The following is a 12,881-nucleotide window of genomic DNA, read 5'->3' on the forward strand; positions in this document are numbered from 1 at the left end:
TAGAAGCAACTTTATAGAAAACCTTAATTGCAGGCTTAGTCCCAAAATAGAAATTCTCTTCACTGCAAATTGTCAGTGTGATTTGGCACACCCCAAAATACACAATTGGGTGCCATTGGTCATCCTTTCATTAGAGTTTTATTTCTGAGCTGCCTGAAGCTTTTTATTCTCTTATCTTTCTAAACTTCAGTCATTTAAAATAGTGTGACAGTTATGATACAATAAACGTAGACATCAGTGAAAATGGCATACTGTCCAGAATTAGACACACATAAATGATCAGTTGGGTTTTAACAAAGATGCCAGGGCAATGGATTAAAAAAAATCTTTTTAACAAATGGCCCTGGGGCAACTGGTCATCCACATGCAAAAATAAAAGAACAACTCAAAATGCATTACAGACCTAACTATGAGGGCTAGTACTATAAAATTTCTGGAATACACAGGAGAAAATCTTAATGACTTTGGGTTAGGCAAAGATTTCTTCAGTAAGACACAAAAAGCAGGAACTATTTTTGTAATTGATAAATTGGACTCCATCAAAAATATAAACATTTTACTCTTCAAAAAATCCTTTTTGCAAAAATACTTGCAAAACTTACATCTATCCAAAGTACATAAAATATGCTTACAGTTCAATAATAAGACAAATAGGAAAAATATTTGAACAGACATTTTGCCAAAGAAGACATGGATGGCAAATAAGCACAAGAAAAAAAATGCTCTTTATCATTAGTCATCAAGGAAATACAAATAAAAATCACAATGAAACACCAGGATGCACCCACTAGAATGGCTAAAATTAAAAAGACTGCAAATAACAAGTGATGGCAAAGATGTAGAGGAAGGAAATCCTAGCCAGCGCAATCAAGCAAGAGACAGAAATAAAGGGCCTCCAAACTGGAAAAGAGGAAGTCAAACTATCTACGTTTTCCAATGATATAATCATATACCTAAAAAACCCTAAAGTCTCCTCCAAAACACTTCTAGATTTAATAAATAAATTCAGTAAAGTCTCAGGTTACAAAATCAATGTACACAAGTCAGTAGCACTACTATCTACTGACAACAATCAAGCTGAGACTCAAATCAAGAACTCAATCCCCTTTACAATAGCTGCAAAAAATAAAATAAAATACCTGGAAATATACTTAACCAAGGAGGTGAAAGATCTATATAAGGAGAACTACAAAACACTGCTGAAAGAAATCACAGTGACACAAATGGAAATACCTGTCATGCTTATGGACTGGAAGAATTAATATCATAAAAATAACCATACTTCCCAAAGCAATCTACAGATTCAACGCAATTGCTATCAAAATACCAACATCATTGTTCACAGCATTAGAAAAAAATTCTAAAATTCACATAGAACCCAAAAAAAGCCTAAATAGCCAAAGCAATCCTAAGCAAAAAGAACAAATCTGGAGGCATCACATTATCCAACTTCAAATTATACTACAAAGCTGTAGTAGCCAAAACAGCATGGTACTGTCACAAAAGTATACACATAGACCAATGGAACAGTGCACAGAACCCAGAAACAAAGCCAGATATTTACAACCAACTGATCTGCAACAAAGTACACAAAAACATAAATTAGGGAAAGGAAACCCTGTTCAGTAAATGGTGCTGGAAACTGGATAGCCATATGTGGAAGAATGAAACTGGATTCCTATCTCTCACCATATATAAAAATCATCTCAAGGTGGATTAAAGACTTAAATCTAAGACCTGAAATTATAAAAATCCTAGAAGAAAACCTAGAAAAAACTCTTCTAGACATTGGCCTAGGCAAAGAATTTATGACTCAGACCCCAAAAGCAAATGCAACAAAAGCAAAAAATAAATAAATAGGACCTGATTAAGCTAAAAAGCTTCTGTACAGCAAAATAAATAATCAGCAGAGTAAACAGGCAACCCGCAGAATAGTAGAAAATATTTGCAAACTATGCATCCAACAATATTTTGACTAATCTCCATAATCTACAAGGAACTCAAATCAGCAAGGAGAAAAACAAATAATCCCATCAAAAAGCGGGCAAAGGGTTCTGCATTCCCTGCGCAAAATGCCCAGCAAAGCCACAGAAACCATCCCTGCTACGGAACAGGAGGTGCCGCAGCTCCAGGCTGACAGAGGGTCTGGAACAGAATCTGACAGTGATGAATCAGTACCAGAGCCTGAGGAACAGGATTCCACACACAACCACACAACAAGCCCAGTTGGCAGCAGCAGCTGAAATTAATGAAGAACCAGTCAGTAAAGCAAAACAGAGTCAGAGTGAAAAGAAAGCACAGAAGGCTATGTCCAGACTGGATCTTCGACAGGTTACAGGGGTTACTAGAGTCACTATCTGGAAATCTAAGAATATCCTCTCTTTGTCATCACAAAACCAGATGTCTATAAGAGCCCTGCTTTGGATACCTACATAGTTTTGGGAGGAACCAAAAATGAAGATTTATCTCAGCGAGCACAGCTAGCAGCTGCTGAGAAATTCAAAGTTCAAGGTAAAGCTATCTCAAACATTTAAGAAAAAACACAGACTCCAACTGTACAAGAGGAGAGTTAAGAGGAAGACGTTGATAAAACAGGTATGGAAGTTAAGGGCATGGAACTGGTCATGCCCTTGTCAAAGCAAATACGTTGAAAGCAAAGGCAGTCCAAGCCCTGAAGAACAATGGTAATGATGTTGTAAATGCTATTATGGAATTAACAAAGTAACCAACTGAAAACAACTTGTTCAGTGTTTCCAAGAAGTAACTGCAGCTTGATTTGAAATTTGTACTGTTTCTAGAAGAGCAATAACAATCACTGCAGTCTGGCTCTCTAGGAAGCCCTATCCCTAGGCAAAGGGAGAATGCACCACATCAAGGGATCACCCTGTGGTACAAAAGAATCTGAACAGCAACCCTTGAGTTCCAGATTTTTCCACTGAAATAGCCTACCCAAATGAGAAGGAATCAGAAAAGTAATTCTGGTGATGTGACAAAATGAGGTTCTAGAACATCGCCAAAAGACCACACTATCTCCCCAGTAATAGAACCAAACCAAGAAAAAAATCTCTGAATTGCCGGGTAAAGAATTCAGAAGGTTGATTATTAAGCTACTCAAGGAGACACCACAGAAAGGTAAAAACCAACTTAAAGAAATATAAAAACCAATACAGGATATGGATGAACATGTCTCCAGAGAAACAGATGTCATAAAGAAAAAACAATCACAACTTCTGGAAATAAAAGATACACTTAAGAAATACAAAATGCACTGCAAAGTGTCAACAATAGACTGTAACAAGTAGAAGGAAGAACTTCAGAGCTCAAAGATAAGGCTTTCAAATTAACCTGATCAGACAGAGACAAAGAAAAAAGAATTTTTGAAAATGTACAAAGACTCCAAGAAATTTGGGATTATGTTAAATGACCAAACCTAAGAATAATTGGTGTTCCTGAGGAAAAGGAGAAATCTAAAAGTTTGGAAAACATATTTGAGGGAATAATTGAAAAGAAAAAAAAAAAAAAAAACTTCCCTGGCCTCACTAGAGATCTAGACATCCCAATACAAGAAACTCAAAAAACACCTGGGAAATTCATCACTAAAAGATCATCACCTAGTCACATAGTCATCAGGTTATCTAAAGTCAAGACAGAGAAAAGAATCAACAGCTGGGAGGCAAAAGTATTAGGTAACCTATAAAGGAAAACCTATCAGATTAACAGCAGATTTCTCACCAGAAACCTTAGAAGCCAGAAAGGATTGGGGTCCTATCTTTAGCCCCCTCAAACAAAATAATTGCCAGCCAAGAATTTTGTATCCAGCAAAACTAAGCTTCATAAATGAAGGAAAGAAAAAGCCTTTCTCAGACAAACAAATGCTGAGTGTATTTACCACTACCAAGCCAGCATTATAAGAAATGCTAAAAGGAGTTCTAAATCTTTGAACAAAACCTCGAAATATACCAAATAGAACCTCCCTAAAGCATAAATCTCACAGGCATTATAAAACAATAACACAATGAAAAAAAGGTGTTCAGGCAGCAACTAGCACAATAAATAAAACAGCACCTCACATTTGAATACTAACGTTGAATGTAAATGACCTAAATACCCCACTTAAAAGATACAAAATGGCAGAATGGACAAAAATCCACCAACCAAGTATCTGCTGCCTTCAAGAGACTCACTTAACGCATAAGGACTCACATAAATTTAAGGTAAAGAGGTGGAAAAAGATGTTCCATGCAAATGGAAACCAAAAGCAAAAAGGAGTAGCTATTTTTATATCAGACAAAACAAACTTTAAAGCAAAAACAGTTTAAAAAGACAAAGAGGGAGATTGTATAATTATAAAAGGATCAGTCTTAACAGAAAACTATCACAATCTTAAATATATATACACCTAACACTGGAGCTCCCATATTTATAAAACAATTATTACTAGATCTAAGAAATTAGATAGATGGCAACGCAGTAACAGTGGGGGACTTCAGTACTCCACTGACAGCACTAGACAGGTCATCAAGACAGAAAGTCAACAAAAAATAATGAATTTAAACTGTACCTTAGAACAACTTAACAGGACTTAACAGATATTTACAGAACATTCTACCCAACAACTGCAGAATGTACATTCTTTTCTTCAGCACATGGAACATTCTCCAAAATAGACTATATGATAGACCAGAAAACAAGCCTCAACAAATTTAAGAAAATCAAAATTATATAAAGTACCCTCTCAGAACAGTGGAATAAACCCGGAAATTAACTCCAAAAGAACCTTCAAAACTATAAAAATACATTGAAATTAAATAATCTACTCCTGAACAATCTTTGGGTCAATAATGAAGTCAAGATGGAAATTTAAAAATTATTTGAATTGAATGATAATAGTGACACAACTTATCAAAACCTCTGGGATACAGCAAAAGTGGTGCTAAGAAGAAAGTTCATAGCATTAAATGCCTACATGAGAAGTCTGAAAGAGCACAAATAGATAATATGATGTCACATCTCAAGGAACTAGAGAAACGAGAACAAATCAAACTCAAACCCAGCAGAAGAAAAGAAATAAAGAGCAGAACTAAATGAAATTGAAAAAAAAAAAATACAAAAGATAATTGAAGCAAAAAGCTGGTTCTTTGAAAAGATAAACAAAGTTGATAGACAATTAGCGAGATTAACCAAGAAATAAAAAGAGAAGATCCAAATAAGCTTAATTAGAAACAAAACAGTAGATATTACAACCTATATCACAGAAATACAAAAGATCATTTAAGGCTACAATGAATACTTTTACATGCACAAACCAGAAAATCTAGAGGAGATGGGTAAATTCCTGGAAATACACAAACCTCCTAGATTAAATCAGAAAGAAATAGAAACTCTGAACAGACCAATAACAAGTAGCAAATTGAAACAGTAATTAAATAATTGCCAACAAAAAAAAAAGTCCAGCACCAAATTCTATCAGGCATTCAGGTACCAATCTTGCCAGAACTATTCCAAAAGATACAGAAAGAAGGAATCCTCTGTAAGTCATTCTATGAAACCAGTATGACCCTAATACCAAAACCAGGACAAGACATAACAAAAAAAGAAAACTCCAGACCAATATCCCTGATGAACATAGATGCAAAACTCCTCAACAAAATATCAGCTAGCCAAATTCAACAACATATCAAAAAGATAATCCACCATGATCAAGTGGATTTCATACCAAGGATGTAGGGATGGTTTAATATACACAAGTCAATAAATGTGACACACCACATAAACAGAATTAAAAACAAAAATCACATGATCATCTCAATCAATGCAGAAAAAGCATTTGACAAATCCAGCATCTCTTTATTAATATATTAAAACCCTGAGCAAAGTCAGTATACAATAAAATACCTCAAGCTAATAAAAGCCATCTATGACAAACCCACAGTCAACATTATACTGATGAGGAAAGAGCTGAAAGCATTTCCCCTGAGAACTGGAACAAGACAAAGATGCCCACTTTCACCACTGTTATTCACCATTGTAGTGGAGTTCCTAGCCAGAGCAATCAGACAAGAGAAAGAAAGAAAGGGCATCCAAATTGGTGAAGAGGAAGTCAGACTGTGGCTGTTCACAAGTGATATGATCATATACATAGAAAACCCGAAAGACTCATCCAGAAAGCTCCTAGACCTGATAAATGAATTTAGTAAAGTGTCAGGATACAAAACGAATGTACATAAATCAGTAGCACTGCTATACACCAACAATGATCAAGCTGAGAATAAAATCAAGAACTCAATCCCTTTTACAACAGCTCCATAAAAAATAAAATACGGCCGGGCGCGGTGGCTCACGCCTGTAATCCCAGCACTTTGGGAGGCCGAGACGGGCGGATCACGAGGTCAGGAGATCGAGACCATCCTGGCTAACACGGTGAAACCCCGTCTCTACTAAAAAAAAAACGCAAAAAACTAGCCAGGCGAGGTGGTGGGCGCCTGTAGTCCCAGCTACTTCGGAGGCTGAGGCAGGAGAATGGCGTGAACCCGGGAGGCGGAGCTTGCAGTGAGCTGAGATCCGGCCACTGCACTCCAGCCTGGGTGACAGAGCAAGACTCCATCTCAAAAAAAAAAAAAAAAAAAAAAATACTTAGGAATATACCTAACCAAGGAGGTAAAAGACCTCTACAAGGAAAACTACAAAACACTGCTGAAAGAAATCATAGACGACACAAACAAATGGAAACACATCCCATGCTTGGAGATGGGTAAAATCAACGCTATAAAAATGACGATACTGTCAAAAGCAATCTACAAATTCAATGCAATTCCCATCAAAATACCACCATCATTCTTCACAGAACCAGAAAAAACAATCCTAAAATTCATAGGGAACCATAAAAGAGCCCACACAGTCAAAGCAGGACTATACAAAAAGAACAAATCTGGAGGTCCTGCGTTAGTTACCCAACTTCAAACTATACCACAAGTTACCAAAACAGCATGGTTCTGGTATAAAAATAGGCATGTAGACCAGTCGAACAGAATAGAGAACCCAGAAATAAAACCAAATATTTACAGCCAACTGATCTTTGACAAAGCAAACAAAAACATAAAGTGGGGAAAGGACACCCTATTCAACACATGGTGCTAGGATAATTGGCAAGTTACATGTAGGAGAATGAAACTGGATCTTCATCTCTCACCTTACACAAAAATCAACCCAAGATGGATCAAAGACTTAAATCTAAAACCTGAAACTATAAAATTTCTGGACGATAACATCAGAAAAACCCTTCTAGACATTGGCTTAGGCAAAGATTTCATGACCAAGAACCCAAAGCAAACACAACAAAAACAAAGATAAACATGTGGGACTTAATTAAAGAGCTTTTGCACAGTGAAAGGAACAGTCAGCAGAGTAAACAACAACCCACAAAGTGAGAGAAAATATTTGCAAACTATGCATCCGACAAAGGACTAATATCCAGAATCTACAAGGAGCTCAAACAAATCAGCAAGAAAAAAACAAATAATCCTATCAAAAAGTAGCCTAAAGACATGAATAAACAAGTCTCAAAAGAACATATACAAGCAGCCAACAAACATATGAAAAAATGCTGGACATCACGAATTATCAGGGAACTGCAAATCAAAACCACAATGAGATACCACCTTACTCCTGCAAGATTTTTTTTATTTAAAAAATCAAAACATAACAGATGTTGGTATGGATGTGGCAAAAAGGGAACACTGTTACACTGCTAGTAGGAATGTAAACAAGTGCAACCACTATGGAAAACAGAAAGGAGATTCCTTAAAGAACTGAAACTAGATCTACTATTTGATCCAGCAATCCCACTGCTGGGTATCTACCCAGAGGAAAAGAAGTCATTATATGAAAAAGACACTTGCACATGCATGTTTATAGCAGCACAATTTGCAATTGCAAAAATATGGAACCAGCTTAAATGCCCATCGACTAACCAATGAATAAAAAATGTGATGTGTGTGTTATATATATAATGTGTGATATATACATATACACACACATATAGGAATAAATATATATATAGGAATATATAAAAAGTAACGAAATAATGGTATTCACAGTAACCTAGATGGAGGTGGAGACCATTATTCTAAGTAAAGTAATTCAGGAATGGAAAACTAAACATGGTATGTTCTCACTTGTAAGTGAGAGCTAGGCTATGAGGACACAAAGGCATAAGAATGATATAATGGACTTTGGGAACTCAGGTGGGGATGGGTGGGAGAGGAGCAAGGAATAAAATGCTACACATTGGGTGCAGTGTACACTGCTCAGATGACAGGTACACCAAAATCTCAGAAATCACCACTAAAGAACTTCTCCATGCAACCGAACACCACCTGTTCCCCGAAAACTACCAAAATTAAAAAAAAAAGAAATAAAATAATAAAGACCAAAAAAGTGGGCAAAGGACATGAATAGACACTACTCAAAAGAAGATATACGAATAGCCAGCAAACATGAAAAAATGATTAACATCACTAATCATCAGGGAAATGCAAATTAAAACCACAATGAGATACCACCTTACTCCAACCAGAATGGCCATTTTTTTTGAAGTCAAAAAACAACAGATGTAGGTATGGATGTGGTACAAAGGGAATGCTTATGCACTGCTAGTAGGAATGTAAATTAGTACAACCTCTATGGAAAACAGTATGGATTTCTCAAAGAACTAAAAGTAGATCAACCACTAGATCCAGCAATCCCACTACTGGGTATCCACCCAAAGGAAAAGTCATTATATCGAAAAGGTACCTGCATGTGTATATTTATCACAGTGCAATTTACCATTGCAAAGATATGGAACTAACCTAAGTGCCCATCAGCTGATAAGTGGATCAAGTAGACAGATGATAGATAGATAGATAGATACACACACACAAACACGCACACACACACACACTATGAAATACCACTCAGTCATAAATAAGAATGAAATAATGCCTTCTGCAGCAACTTGGATGGAGGATGGAGCTGACGGCCATTATTCTAAGTGAAATAACACAGGAATGAAAAACCAAGTACTGTGTGCTCTCACTTATAAGGGAGGCCTACGGAGGGGTATAATGGACATTGGAGACTTAGAAGCAGGGAGAGGCGGGGGAGAGGTGAAAAATAAAAAGCAACATATTGGGTACAATGTATACCACTCGGGGGATATGTGCACTAAAATCTCAGATTTTACTGCGGTACAATTTATCCATGTAACCAAACAACTGCTTGTTCCCCAAAAGCTATTGAAATTAAAAATATATTTTTAAAAAGATGTGGTACAAACTCTCATACATTGCTAATAGGAGTGTAAAATGATACACTTTGGAATATAAGCAGTTTCTTATAAATTTAACATACAGGTACTATAAGAACCAACAATTCCACTCCACTTATTAACCCAAAAGAAATGGAAGCATATGTCCACACATAACTTTCATGCAAATGTTTAAAATAGCTTTACTCAAAACAGCCAAAAACTAAAAGTAGTCCAAATATTCACCTGTAGGTGAATGGATAAACAAATCTTGATATACCCAAAGGAAGATTCAGCAATAAAAATAAACTACTGAAACCCACAACATAGATTAATCTCAAAAACAGTATGCAGAGTGAAAGAAGTCACACCCAAAATACATACGTCCTGTATGATTTCATTCATATATATAATATACATATATATGTATATATATACACACACATATATGTGTATGAATGAAAAAAACAAATAATGCTATCAAAAAGTAGGATTTCATTCATATATATAATCTACACATATATGTATATATATACAGACACATATATATATGAATGATGTGTGTGTGTATATATGACTGAAATTATATACACACACATATATGTATATATATATATAAATTTTTTTTGAAACAGGATCTGGCTCTGTCACCCAGGCTGGAGTGCAGTGGCACAGTTTTGGCTCACTGCAACCTCTGTCTCCCAGGCTCAAGAGATCCTCCCACATCAGCCTCCTGAGTAGCTGGGACCACAGGTGCATGCCACCATGCCCGGATAATTTTCATATTTTTTGTAAAGGCAGGGTTTTGCCTTGATGACAAAGCTAGGCGTGAACTCCTGGGCTCAAGCAATCCACCCACCTCAGCCTACCAAAGTGCTGGGATTACAGACATGAGCCACCACACCTGGCCGATGCCATATATTTAAAATTCTAGAAAATGCAATCTAATCTATAGCAATAAAAGCTGATCTGTGATTGCTTGGGACTAGAGGTGAAAGAAGGATTGACCATAAGAAGACAGAGAAGGAACTTAGGCCTGATGGAAATCTTGTGTGTGGATCATGGTGGTGGTTATATGTATACATTCATCAAATTCACCAAAATTAAAATAGGTGAAGCTTATTTTATATTAATTTATCTCAATAAACTGAATTTTTTTTTAAAGGGGGAAACTTTCCAAGAAGCAGCATTAAAATATAGTTGCCTCCGTATCATTAGGGGATTGGTCCCAGGACTCCCACGGATACCAAAATCCACAGATGGTCATGTCCCTGACACAATGTATGAGTGATGTATACCTTTGTTACACATAAGCTTGGTTGCATATAATGCATATAAGCTATGTACACCCTCCCATTTACCTTAAATCATCTCCAGATTACCTATAATACCTAACACAATGTAAATGCTATGTAAATAGTTTTTATACTGTGTTGATGTTTGTATTATTTTTATTATTGCATTATTCTTTTTACTTTTTTATTTTTCTAATAATTTTAACCAATAGTTGGTTGAATCCTCAGATATGGAACCTGCAGATACAGAGGGCCAACTGTACAATAAACTGAAACTTTCTTCCTGGGGTAATCAGAGGATTAAAAAAAAAAAGAGAGTAACTTCTCCTTAAGTGAATCAATGTTTTTAATCTCCAAAATCAACTGTGAGGACACACCGCCTTTTGCAGTTACAACTAACCCTACAAAGTGCCTGCCTTTTCCATCCTTCATCCCATCTTTGGATAAGATTTTAATGATCAGCTAATACATTAGCAGGAATTAGTTGGCAACCATGGAAAAGGTCAGGCTTTGTAGACATGGAACAGAAGAGGGGCAAAGGCTACAGTTTCACCTCAAGCCTTAGGAGATCCAGGCACAGTGTCTCATGCCTATAATCCCAGCACTTTGGGAGGCTGAGGAGAGTGGATCACTTGAGGTCAGGAGTTCGAGACCAGCCTGGCCAAAATGGTGAAACCCTGTCTTTACTAAAAATACAAAAATTAGCCAGGCATGGTGGCGTGCACCTGTAATCCCAGCTACTCTGGAGGCTAAGGCATGAGAATCGCTTGAACCCAGGAGGCAGAGGTTGCAGTGAGTCAAGATATATGTAAAATGTATAGAATACTGGCATTCTAAGAATACACCCACGAGCTGTGGAGACGACAGGGAAGAAGAAACAGAGGGAGAAAGAGAAAGCAGAGGGGGCATCCTCTCAGCTGCTCGGCCTCTTGCTCTCGCTCAGGCACCTGACCCTTCAATTTCCCATGGGACAACCTGGACACAGGTCAGGTTGCAAGGAACCAAACAATGAACAGTTTAGAAGCAGCAGCCTTGGCCGCTGAAAACGATGCATCTGCTCAGACCCACTCCTAACAGTGACGGGACTCCAGGTTAAAAGTTCCAGTGTAGGCTCATGTCCTGTATGCCTAAAATATCAAAAGTTATAAATCAAGCTATCAAACTGCTAAAGGCAATGTGACATATTATCCTACATTGATCAGTATACCTTCATATGGACAAAGTTTAAAATATGTATAAAATTAGGTTTTAATATAACTGAAGGTTGGCAAAATATCAAACAACTAAATTTAGTATTGCCTATGTCTGAGTGTTCTATTAACGGGCTAGTGTTGTTTGATATGTAACAAAGGTATACATCATTCATACATGACATTTATTTCATAAGTTTTATTTTTCCTGACTTCATTTTAGCAAAATTATAATTATATTTTTATAACCAAGATTTTCAGATCATGCACAGTGGCTTATGCCAATTCCAGAACTTTGAGAGGCTGAGGCAGGAGCATTGTTGGAGCACAGGAGTTTGAGACCAGCCTGCGCAACATAGCAAAATCCCACATCTATAAAAACATTTTTTTAATGAGCCAGGTGTGGTGGCATGTGCCTGTAGTCCCAGATACTCTGGAGATTGAGATGGGAGGATTGCCTGAGCCCAGGAGATCAAGGCTGCAGTGAGCTGTGATCACACCTGGGCCACAGAGGGAGACCCTGTCTCAAAAATAAAAATTTTCATATAATTTGTGTTAGATGGATAGCAATGCCTTAAACTATTAAATAATAAAATGTAATAATATTCAAAATGTATAAAATTAGAATGAATTTTCATTAAAAATATAAATTATTTGATTTTAAAAATTAAAATTATTTTTATGCTTTCAAGATAGGTTATTTTTCTAAAATATTCCAGAGTATATATGTATACAAAATCCAAATTTTAACTAATGAATATAAAATTTTTACATCAAGAGTTTTTAAAGCTGAAGTTGTATTTAATTTTTGGAAAATGTAATCAAAGCATATTAAATATATTTTGTAGAAGTAAAACTATTCCTAATTTTAGCATTCAATTTCCATCTAGCCCCCTATATAAAGAATAGATAACACACTTCAGGCATATTACTTCTAGACCTACATAAATACAAATTTAAGAATAATATGCACTGTTTTAACATTGCAAACTATTCCTCAGCTACCATGTGTAGCTATTGCAAAACTGTGCAATTTATGAGTACCTCTGGAACCAAGAATTGGAGCACAAAGAGAAATAAGAAAATGAACGTTTGGCACTACTGAGAAAC

The 12,881-nt window shown here is 36.3% G+C and overlaps 1 pseudogene; it reads left to right on the forward strand.

The window, feature by feature from the left end:
- Positions 1 to 2,062: 2,062 nt before the first annotated feature.
- Positions 2,063 to 2,725, forward strand: LOC117069830 (annotated as a pseudogene).
- Positions 2,726 to 12,881: the final 10,156 nt, after the last annotated feature.

The sequence above is a fragment of the Trachypithecus francoisi genome, unplaced genomic scaffold (genome assembly GCF_009764315.1).
Source record: "Trachypithecus francoisi isolate TF-2019V2 unplaced genomic scaffold, Tfra_2.0 Contig01579, whole genome shotgun sequence".
NCBI lineage: Eukaryota > Metazoa > Chordata > Mammalia > Primates > Cercopithecidae > Trachypithecus > Trachypithecus francoisi.